This window comes from Sinocyclocheilus rhinocerous, unplaced genomic scaffold, assembly GCF_001515625.1.
Source record: "Sinocyclocheilus rhinocerous isolate Xijiao unplaced genomic scaffold, SAMN03320098_v1.1 scaffold942, whole genome shotgun sequence".
Classification (NCBI taxonomy): domain Eukaryota; kingdom Metazoa; phylum Chordata; class Actinopteri; order Cypriniformes; family Cyprinidae; genus Sinocyclocheilus; species Sinocyclocheilus rhinocerous.
Window position 1 is genome coordinate 1,436,160 of NW_015627890.1, and position 12,419 is coordinate 1,448,578.

At 34.7% G+C, this 12,419-nt stretch overlaps 1 protein-coding gene across 3 annotated transcripts in view; it reads right to left on the reverse strand.

The window, feature by feature from the left end:
• The window catches only part of LOC107735241 (protein FAM168A-like), a 55,971-nt gene extending 45,390 nt beyond the window's left edge, over positions 1-10,581 (reverse strand). Inside the window, exon 1 of one of the 3 annotated variants that reach the window (XM_016547004.1) lies at positions 10,314-10,581. The gene's annotated coding sequence lies outside the window, so the exon portion shown is untranslated. The remainder of the gene's footprint in view (positions 1-10,313) is intronic. The other 2 variants (XM_016546997.1, XM_016546994.1) reach the window with 2 other exon arrangements.
• Positions 10,582-12,419: the final 1,838 nt, after the last annotated feature.

The window sequence follows — 12,419 nt, forward strand, 5'->3', positions numbered from 1 at the left end:
AAAAATACGGTAAGATTTCTAGATTTTTCAAAATAAGCCTCTAATGCTCACCTAAGCTTTTTTGGTTCCAAAAAGAAAAAAATATTGTGAAATATTATCATAATTTAACGGTTTTCTATTTGAATATATTTTAAAAATGTAATTCATTTCTGTGACGCAAAGCTGAATTTTCAGCATCACTACATTATGATCTTTGAGAAATCATTCTAAAACGCTGATTTGCTGCTCAATAAACTTTTCTGATTATTATCAATTACGAAAACAGGTGTGCTGCTTCAGATTTTTGTGAAACTGTGATACTAATCAGAGTTTCAGCTTTTAAAGGGATAGTTCACCCAAAAATACGGTAAGATTTCTAGATTTTTCAAAATAAGCCTCTATTGCTCACCTATGCTTTTTTGGTTCCAAAAAAAAACAATATTGTGAAATATTATCATAATTTAACGGTTTTCTATTTGAATATATTTTTTAAATGCAATTCATTTCTGTGACGCAAAGCTGAATTTTCAGCATCACTACATTATGATCTTTGAGAAATCATTCTAAAACGCTGATTTGCTGCTCAATAAACTTTTCTGATTATTATCAATTACGAAAACAGGTGTGCTGCTTCAGATTTTTGTGAAACTGTAATACACTTTTTTTTTTAGAATTCTTTGATGAACAGAAAATTCAAAAGAACTGCATTTATATGAAATAGAATTTTTTTTGTAACATGCCTTTACTGTTATGCTTGATCAATTGAATGTGTCTTTGATGAATAAAAGTATTACTTTTTTTTAATAAAAACTTTTGAATGGTAGTGTAGTCTACTTTTGTTTTCCACAGAATAAAGTCATACAGGCTTGAAAAAAAGTAAGGGGTGTAAACTGTGTGAACTCTCCCTTTAGGTTGCACTGAACCAGGAATGTTCCTTTAACTGGGTCAAGCACTAACTTTTGATTTGCACAAGAGAAAACGTCTGACACAGCTGCAGTTAATGCTGGTAATTTGTTACAGGCTTACAGAGGTTCAGGAGGAAAGATCTCACCTGAACCGTCCGGAAACCCAAGGGAAAGTCTTCAAGCCTTAATCTCTCTCTCTCTCTCACACACGCACACTTCATAAAAAGCTTAATTAGCTATTCAAATACAATAGTCACACAATAGGCCTTCCCCTCCCAGCGGTTCTCTAACAGGACCTGAATGAGAACAGGGCATGGAGGGGAGTGGCCCTCTCCCAAAAAATGCCATTGTTTTAACAGCCCTGCAAGAGCTTGTCCTCTCTGATTCTAAAAAGGTCCATTCTGTCTCAAATCCTGCCTTTCACCGAGGCACTACCTTCATTTTGTATAGGACATTATCCTGCAAACAATTGCCTCAAAACCAACATGGGGTGCTGAGATGCCCCTCTCACGATTCAGACCCCGGGCTCTTCTATTGCCTCTTTCTCCTTCCATTTGCCCCCCGACTTACACACACAGCGCCGCAAGAGCTGCATTTTTCAGCTTCTTTCCTTTCTTCACCCTGACACCTTCCTCCGTGGAGAAAAGGGGGGGAATGGTTTTCTAGACTGGAACTACTACACACAACATACTGTTTTCATAGTATGCATTGTGTACAATATGTGAATTTTCTTGGGGTCGTTAAAGGCTGTGTTTATTTGACCAAAAACTATAATAAAACCGTAATGTGAAATATTATTATCATTTAAAATGTTTTCTGTTTGAATATATTTGAAAACAATGTATTCCTGTGATGCGCAGCTGTATTTTCAGCATCATTACTCCAGTCTTCAGTGTCACATGATCTTCAGAAATCATTCCAATATGCTGATTTGCTGCTCGAGAAACAGTTCTGATTATTATCGATGTTGAAAACAGTTGTGATGCTTCATATTATTATGGAAACTGTGATGCACTTTATTTTCAGGATTCTTTGATGAACTGAAGATTCAAAAGAACAACATTTATTTGAAGTAGAAATCTTTTGGAACATTATTAATGTGTTTTCTGTCACATTTGATCAATTTAATGCACCCTTGCTGAATAAAACAAGCAATATCAACTATCAAATCCTCAAATCTGACTGCTAAAGTTTAATAATTTTTTTTACGCAAATGTATTTAAAATGCTAAATAACTACTTATCAGGATGAAAATGTAATTCCACATTACATAACATACCACTGCTGACTATCATAGCACAGTTCCTATTGATTTACATATAATTTCCATATGTTTTTCACAAAATAGCATCCATTCCAAACTCAGCCGTGATTACAATGTAAAAATGATTTTTCAAAGTTATAAATATAAACCAAAATAAATATTACGTTTTACAAGCAAATACCATTTCAGTCTTTTTACTTCAAAATGTCATGTTTAGTTCAATGCGTTACTTGCCGTTATATCAGATCACAACAAAAAAAAAAAAAAAAAAATATATAAAGAGGGAAGAAAAAAAAAAAAAAAAAAATTTCCTAGAGCCTAATATATATTGGTAAAATGCAGTTGATTAGACATGCTTTTTAATTATGAAATTTAATTAAAGCATTAAAAGAGGATTCAGAAATAATGAAAACAATTGGGGTCCTAATATTGGTGCATCCCTGTATATTGATTGGACTTGATTTTGTCAGAGGGTGTATATGTGACTGTGTACCTGATTTCAAAAGTACTCAAGCACTCAGATCTATATTCTGAAATGCTTTTGTGTGAATGGAAAACACTCAAGAATTGATATTTACCCTCACTGAATCCTGTCATTTTGTCCCACTCAGACTTTGACACACCTATTCATTTTGTTTTGTACAAAGAGTGAAAAATTTAAGGGGGTCTGAATACTTTCCGTACCCACTGTATATATATATATAAAATAACTGAAACCACTCTTTGAATTAAAGTCATGTGACAACAATGTAAGCAAACTACGGTTTGAAATATCTACCGCTGCCTAATGCATGCTACTTCACACTAGAACTGCGTTTTATTCCACTGCAAACACATGCATTCATTGAAGGTCTCTGTCCTCTGTCTGCGTCGTCCAGTCTTTCGTCGAGCCGCTGCATCCTTCAGATGGTTATGTGTGAGCGAGTTCACGCTGAACATGCTCAGTACTTGTGTGACGCTAAATTACGTTTGCCAGCCTGTACGGCACCCAAACACACACACACACACACACACACACACACACACACAAACACACACACATAAACGCTGCTGTAATGTCCTTCATCTTATCAACGGATATCAGAAACAATCACATTCTGATGATCTGAAGGGCAGCAGGAGGACATGAAACTCTGCCAGCAGGTCAGACCTGAAGGCACGAGTGAGTGTGTGTGTGTGTGTGTGTGTGTGTTTGCTGCCCGAGGGTCTACAGTACTGCTGAGAGAGCGAAGGTCAGCTGATATGAGCGATGGAAATGGCAAATTAAAGAAATAAGACAGATTATTGCTCTACTGAATACAATCATCTAACCTAAAAACAGCAACAGTCTGCCTGTAGGTTTGATTGTACATAAACTAATGTCACTTCTGAAAATACAGCTTCAACTACAACCAAAAGGCTTCTTAGGACAGTAATTCTCAAACATGCATTTAAACAGATGGTATGTGATGTGACTCAACTTAAAATATTAAAAATACTTTTATTTCATTTAAATAAAAATGTACTTAATCAATAAATAAAATATTTTAATGGTCATTTTTTGTTATTTTCTGTGTAGTACTTGCAATTTACATAAATCAAAAATAAATCTTTTTTTTCCCAGAGATTTTTAATGCAGCACAGACTAGGCAGCACAAATGCATCTGCACAATAACTACTGCAGGAAAAATCTCACACAAGCCTAATTATAATGCTTTTTAAATAAAGCATTGCCTTCTACCATTGAGTGATTACCATGCATAGCGTGCAGAAAACATTTTTAGCATATCAATTTTCTTCCATTATGCCCAAGCACATTAATTCTTCACAAATTAAATGTGCACATACCACATAGAATTTTTATGGATTTTATAAAAATGTGGCACTAGGACGGTCTGATTGGATGTTTTAAAAACTTTTAGAGAACCTCTAGATCTCAAAAGTGTTATTTAAAAAAAACAACAACAATAACAACAAACCATTAAAAATCGTTTTGGTAATTGAAATAAAATAATAATAATGATAATAATAATTGAAGAAAAAACTTAAATGTGTTTTATTTCAGGTAGTTGCCAATACAACATTTATAATATTTAAGTTGAAGTGGTAAAATTACTAAAACTAGAAGTGAAAAAGCTAAACTGAAATATATATTAATATATATATTTTTTTATACACAAAAAAGCTAAAAAAAAAATTATTTAAAAAATATTATATAAATAATACCAAAAAATCACAATGGGTCTCAAGAAAACCATCTGGTTCAATAAAGAAACCCTTTGATCAGAGCAAAAATAATGAAACATCAAGAACCTAAAAGAGAACCATAAAGTAACTCAAGAACCCTAAATACAGAAAAGATAAGTAGAAGGTTGCATTCTCAACCTGCGGTGCTGCGAAGAACCACTAAAGAACCTTCAGTACACTTAAAATGCTCCTAAACCACGTGTTTCTCATGTCTCAGCTGTGCGATGTCTTGAAATAGACTTGAATGAGTATTTGGGTTGCTGTGAGCATATGTATGTATGTGTTTATGAGCTGTAGTTTACTGTAGCTCAATTACAGCAGCTTTTCAAAAGAACCGGAGACGCTCACAAAGCCAGACTCCTTTGTGTACTTCCTTGAAAAGGAGACTCATCTTTTTTCATTTTAATATGTTTGATGTGACAAAACCTGTAGGAGTTTCATTTTTCCCACAGAGAGCTTCAGCAAGGCTGCGATTTCAGTGTCTTCCCACAGAAAGTCCAAAAATACGCCCATCCAGAAGAGTCTCAGCCTACACGCCGCTCGGATGATGTTTAGTAGACGTTTGTTCACCACTTCTGCTCACACAGTATGTGTGTCACACTACAGCATAGGGCTGAACGATTAATTGCATTTGCGATAATATCGCGATATGAAAAAACGCGATTTTTCAATCGCAGAGGCTGCGATTACACTCGGTCACGTGACACGCGAGAGTAAAGAGGTGTGACATGCGCAAGTTCTCCACATTATTAACAATTAGCGTCAGCATCGCGCCAAACACGTGCTCACGAACAGCAGCACAATCACTCCGTTATCAAATTTTGGTCTAATTTCTTTCTAATTCCTAAAAATGAACTCTAATAGGCTTTAAAAGCTTTTTTTTAAGTCAAAGATATGTTCTCTTCTAAGTCTTTAACCAAAGAGTCATTTGAGTTTCATTATGAAAAATTTGCATCAAAAGTGAGTATAATATGTGACCCTGGAGCACAAAAGCGGTCTTAAGTCGCTGGGGTATATTTGTAGCAATAGCCAAAAATACATTGTATGGGTCAAAATGATTGATTTTTCTTTTATGCCAAAAATCATTAGGATATTAAGTAAAGATCATGTTCCATGAAGATATTTTGTAAATTTCCTACTGTAAATATATCAAAACTTAATTTTTGATTAGTAATATGCATTGCTAAGAACTTCATTTGGACAACTTTACAGGCGATTTTCTCAATATTTAGATTATTTTGCAACCTCAGATTCCAGATTTTCAAATAGGTGTATCTCGACCAAATATTGTCCTATCCTAACAAACCATACATCAATGGAAAGCTTATTTAATCAGCTTTCAGATGATGTATAAATCTAAATTTTGAAAAATTGACCCTTATGACTGGTTTTGTGGTCCAGGGTCACATATGATCCCAAAGGAGCGTCATCATTAGGATAATCTCACTAACTCTAGTACAGTCCTACTTTCACTAGCTGGTTATTATCCCCTTTAACACCTTTCACTCTGATTTGATCTGCGACTCGTGTTGTTCACTAGGTTGAGGTTGAAGGCATTTGTGAAAAGCTGCATGGAAGCTGCATTCTTGTTTGGCTACATGGAAAGTCTTGTATAAAAATCTTACTTGGAAAAAAAAATAATAATGTAAATGAATGATGAAAGGTGCATTAAACGTGTTTCATAGCCTAATCTAAATAGCCTATAACTGTCTCAAAATTACCTATTGTAATGGTAAACCCCATGTTTTTATTTTTGGACTTGTACTTGTACTAGTTACTTGTAGTACACAATGATAAATAAATAAATAAATAAATAAATATTCTTGCTCCAAATTTTATTCTACAGACACAACATTCCAACATTAAAATTAAATAAATAATTCTGTGCAATAATAACAGTGTGCACATGGATACTATTTTTTTTTTTCCATGAAAAAAAAAAAAGAATCACGTAAAAACTGTGGTAAATGAATATAGTAATCATACAGTACCACATATCAAGGTACCATGGTATATGTCCCCCCCAAAAAAAACAGGATTTACCATGGTACTGCCACATTATGTTTCTGTAAAGGTGTGTTCTACATTTTGAAGAGCTAAAATAATAATAATATTAATAATAATAATAATAATACATTAGGGTAATAGTAAAAAATGTGACATACTGTTTTATTACAATAATAATAATAATAATAATAATAAACTAATTCTCAACATTATCTAAACTTCAATATCTACATACTGCTACTCCACACAATGCTCTTCAATATGGCCACTGCAGGTTTGCTTCCAGTTCACAAGATACTCAAGTTTAACAGTCTATATTTTATATGACGTTACATTTCACGTTATTGTTAGCTGATCTCATGAGGAGACACTGATACCCTGCAATGGCATCGCAAATCTAATGGGATTCCCCTGTAGCCACAAGGCAGGATCTCTGAGCATTTTCTGCTCCTGTTTATCAGAGGAAACCAACATCCCCTCAGGGTGTGTGTGTGTGTGTGTGTGTGTGTGTGTGGTTAATCTGAGCTCTATAAGCACTATTACAGTGAATGTATATGCTAACACTCAGCTGAGAGGTGCCGTCGATCATAATCCTCTCATTTTCACTGTGGACTTGGCTCATAGCCTCACACAGACAGTTCATCAAAAACCATCCCTCCGTTTTTCCACTCAAAAATAAAACCACCTCCGATGAAAAAGGAGGCTCATAAAAGACGCATTAACGCAGAAGTACGCAGACACGTACTGTGACACAATTAACACGCTGCCACACACTCACATTCTAACATGTTTGTGGCAAACTGCAGACTTTCAACCCTTGTGAGAAATTCAGCGGCCCAATTATTGAGAGTACGGGTGAAGAAAAGCTTCTTGGAAAGTCGTGGGAGGAAAACGTAGCAGTGAATTTAGTCGAAATCGTACAACTTGAGTGTCCTCCTCTCTACGCTACAGTTCTCAAGGCCAGCATTAAAGAAGACACACATTATGACACTGATGAACACCAATAATGTGCTGCACTCACTACATGAGCATTATCAGTGCAAATACTTTCCTTTTATATCCATTCTTAATATTAAATAATTGGTTACACTTTATTTCGATAGTCCACTTTAGACATTCTATTAACAGTAAGTAACTTTGCAACTACATGTCAACTAATTCTCATTAATTTGCAACTACATGTCTACTAACTCTCAGAGTAGACTGTTAGGGTAGGTTTAGGGTTAGTAGAATGTTGACAAAGAAAGTGTTAGAAGATATTAAGCAGACAGTCCACTAATACTCTACTAACTGCTAGTTGACATGTAGTTGCAAAGTTACTTACTGTTAATAGAATGTCTAAAGTGGACTATCGAAATAAAGTGTTACCAAATAATTAGAATTACTACATCCAAACCATAAAACATCTACTGGCAGCTTTTTTCTAGATTCTGAAGAACGTGTAGTAAAAATTTAAGGTTAAAAAATAAAACAAAGATTTTACAAGAAATCAATCTTTCGACTTCAAAATTTCAGGTTTAATCTAATGTGTTACTTGAAATTTCTGAGTGAAAGCAGGTTTTTTTTTTTCACTAAGATGTTCGGAGTGTTGCTAGGTGGTTATTTACTTGAAAAATAACCAGCAACCTACTAAGATTATATACTTAAAAAAAAAAAAGCCCACTCTCAAGACGCTATGATTTTTTCATTATAAATTGGATAATTTTGCAAAGTAAAAAAGTATGCAACTGAGGATTCATTCTAAAGGTTAAAATTTTAAGCATAGGCTGTAACTAGTGACACTGGCTTAAAGTATGCACACTAATTAAGACATTCTGTAATTAGGCCATTTACATGCAGACTGAGATCTCAATGCTTAAAAAGCACAATTCCATTAGAGCACCTGCTACTCAAGGAATCCTTTAATTATGACAAAAACCCAAATGCTTCAGCATACTTGCAGCTCAATCCATAAAACTTTAATATGTCGCAGTCATACTGTGATGGGGAGCTTTTCTGTACAAATTGAATTTCGAGCGGATAATGAAACTATCAATGAAAACAAACGAGGCGTTTTCGGTGTCTCTTCAGCCACTATAACGTTAAGACCATCAATCAGAAAGCTATGGACACTTTTATTGCAGGAATGGTGGATTGGACAGCACATGATGAGGAAGCCAATCCAAGCATCATCGAAGCAGAGCAGAAGCATCTCAGATATTAACTACTGCTGGGCAACGATTAATCGCGATTAATCACATCCAAAATAAAAGTTCTTGTTTACATGGTATATGTGTGTGTACTGTGTTTATTTATTATGTATATAAATACACACACACACACACACACATACAGTATATGTTTTGAAAATATTTACATGTATATATTTATATTCATATAATTTATATTATATATATTTAATATGTAAAAATAATATATTTTTCTTAAATATATACATGCATGTGTGTGTATTTATATTATACACATAATAAATATACACAGTACACACATATATTATGTAAACAACAACTTATATTTTGGATGCGATTAATCACATATTAATCATTGCCCAGCACTAATATTAACATGTCAGCTTTCTGGCCTTTGGATTATGAACACTTTGCACTTTGCATTACATTGTCTGTGGTGGTTAGAGATAGAACAACATATATGACTGTAGGAATTATTTTCATGTTAAGTTTAAGTTGAAACAATAAATAGATAATTAGACTACCACAATAAAAACATAACATCCATTAGTAATAATAATAATGATGATGATTATTATTAGCAGCAGTAGTATTAGTATTTATTTATTAATTTTAAAATATAAGTACTTTGAGGAGCTTTACATTTAAGTGCCCAATAACATTTTATTTCTGCATTTTGAAACAATTATAAATAGATTATTAGATTAGCTATATAAAAATATAAAATCCATTATAAATAATAATAATAATAATAAATGAATATAAAAATATAAGTATTTGAGCTGCGTAATAATTTTTAAATAATGTATTTATTTTTTTTAATATTCTCTCTATAATAAATGATATTTATTAAACAAATGGACAATGTAAAGTGTCACCCATTGTTATATCCGTAACTGAAGGTGGTAATAGTTAACATTGAGCAATACTGTTTTGCATTCCTTTACTAAAACACTAAGTACCCACATACTGGCCTATGAATGGCTGTAGATTTGAAATTAATTTCATAAACATCCACAGAAATGCATGGATTATGTCCAAAACGCAGTGACTGCTATTCTATATGGACCAATGTGCTGTTTCCCTTTGTATCAATCAACCAGGAATGCAATGACAAAAATATGACCAATTAAAATCGATAACGCCATTACAAAAAAAAAAATCAATGGCAACCGAGAGCATCGTGTATGAATGCAACAAAAAAATTGAAAGTAGAACAGTCGCTCGAACGCGCGTTACATTGTAACGCTGATCAACAAAAGATCTTTATTGCGTCATAATCGCTGTTACATTGTTACACATGGATGCGTCTGATTCTTTGATCGCGCCTCATATTTCCTCGTAACAGCGCTTATGATCGGCTCTCTCGATTGTTTAAAGGCCTCAAACTCCTCCAGACACCATTTTGAGCGTCTCTGTGTCTCAGCTCTATGGAATGTCCAAATGCATGACAAGGGAATGAACAAAGTCAGCTTGAAAAATCCCTCTCATTCCTGGATCCATCCCGAAAACGCCGTTCATCGATATTCTGAACTCGAATAGCTAAAGCGAACGCATTCGTTTTCTCTGAAATCACCATCAGGCAAATCAGAAAGAGCTTCACCATCACTAACACACACACACACACACACACACACTGGCAGGAGAAAGGCATTGCTGCTGTTTGATGGTGGTGAAGCTCTAATGGTGGTTGGATGGTGTTTCTGGACTTTAGAAAGGAAAACTTCATGAAATGGGACTTACCAGTGCGAGATGGTTTAGATGGGTCACCCTGATCCAGTCTGTGATCCCGGTTTAAAGCGATCTTCTGGGTTGCTAAGGGTCAGTCTATTCTCCGCGAGTGTGAAGGTTTCCTCCTCCGGTTGATTTTCAGGCTGTATGGAAGCACATAAAGCGATGGGGGATGGGGGATGCCAGAAGAGAAGAGAGGAAGGGAGGGGGGATAGAGAGCGAGAGAGGGGGGCAGTAACATAGAAACACAAGGGGAGGACCTCTGTGTCTGACGCACGACTGAACGCACCAGTCATTCAGTGCACCATCCATTCGCCATAATATGCGCGAGCAAAAATCATCCAATATGGCCAAATATGAATGCATGCGTCTGCATGAAAATAAACCACACTTCGTTCTATAACAACTCGCATGCATTACATCCTTCGTTCTGATAACTCACATGCATTTACATCCACGCATGTGCAGGGACTGGCCAAAACGAAAGTCAGAAAAATGCGCCAGTTTTCATTTCCACTAGAGAGAACAAGCACTGTTTCTTCATGTTTAATCTGGAAATCAAGGGCTTTTATCACACTTACAATTATTAAAATAATTAGTATTATTCAAACGAACGAACAAACAAATACATACCATTGATCATACCTATTTTTTCTAAACAAACAAACAAACAAACAAACAAACAAATAAATAAATAAAATAAAAAATAAAATAAATGCATATACACAGTGCTGGCTAGATTACTTACAAATTGTAGTCCGTTACTGATTCCAGATTACACGACAAAAAACTGTAGTAACGTAAATATATGTGAATTTACTTGCTGTATAATATTTTCTCATTGATACAAAAACCTTCGCAAAGAAACTAGTGAGACTTTGGTTCGCGCGCCCTCTGGTGTCTGTAATGCACCTCTACATTAGGGAGAGAAAGAGATGAAAGAGTTTTTTTTCCTGTGTCAGAAGATTCAAGCAATTGAAACAGGAAATATGTAAACTAGTCTCATATTTCAACAAGTGGGGCAATTGATAAATCTCAGTATCGTTCTGGCCAATTTCCTGGTGAACTGGATGAAGAGAAAGCAGCTCAGTCCGTTGGGAAAGATCAACAATGCCATCTAGTGTTTCCAACATGTTAGATCCTCACATTTCATCCGTATCAGCTTTCCTTTTGTGTTCTTAACAGATGATTTGAAACTTACAAGATATATTACATAAATTATCTTACAAAAAAGGAAATTACAGTACTTCGAAGAGCACAATTAAATTTCCATCATGGTATCAACAGAACACCATAGTGCATGTAAAATACATTTGATACCTTTTTATATTTTTCATTTAATGTGTCCCATTTCCATGTAGTTTAACTTGTAATACTCAAATAACTAAACCTAAATACACTTAGACTAAAACTTTTAGCCACATTAACATAAAAAACTAATAACAATTAATAACTAATAAAAATTACTAACACAACAAAGTTACTAAAACTAATTACAATTAAAGTGAAAACAGTAAATATAAGATACAATTTAAGAAAAAAAGATACTAAAATGACACTGTCTTTGTCTCATTAGGTAAAGCTGCTTGTTTTCCTCCTAAACCTCAAGCAAGCTATGACAGAAAATCCTCCCTGTTATGACAACGAATCACCACTAGAGAGAAATTGAGGTCTATTGGGCCAGAACATATGTTGGGCTCCACCCAAAGTACTGCGTGTCCTCAGCTTGGGAACAAGTTCAAAAGTCTCACTTGGTTTTGAATAAGTACCACAAGTTACATAACTGAGCATTTAATTAGTGTTAAAGGGGTCATATGATGTTGCTAAAAAGAACATTATTTTGTGTATTTGGTGTATTTATAGTGTTTATGCGGTTTAAGGTTCAAAAAACACATTATTTTCCCCACATACTTTGTTTCTCCTCTATCCCCTGCCTTTCTGAAACGCGCCGATTTTTACAAAGCTTATCGGTCTGAAAAGCGAGGTGTGCTGTGATTGGCCAGCTATCCAGTGCGTTGTGATTGGCTACGCGACGCGTTGCATTGCGCCGCATAAACATATAACCATGTCTGCATTTGTGATTGGAGAAATGACAAACAACAAGTGCTACTCTACACT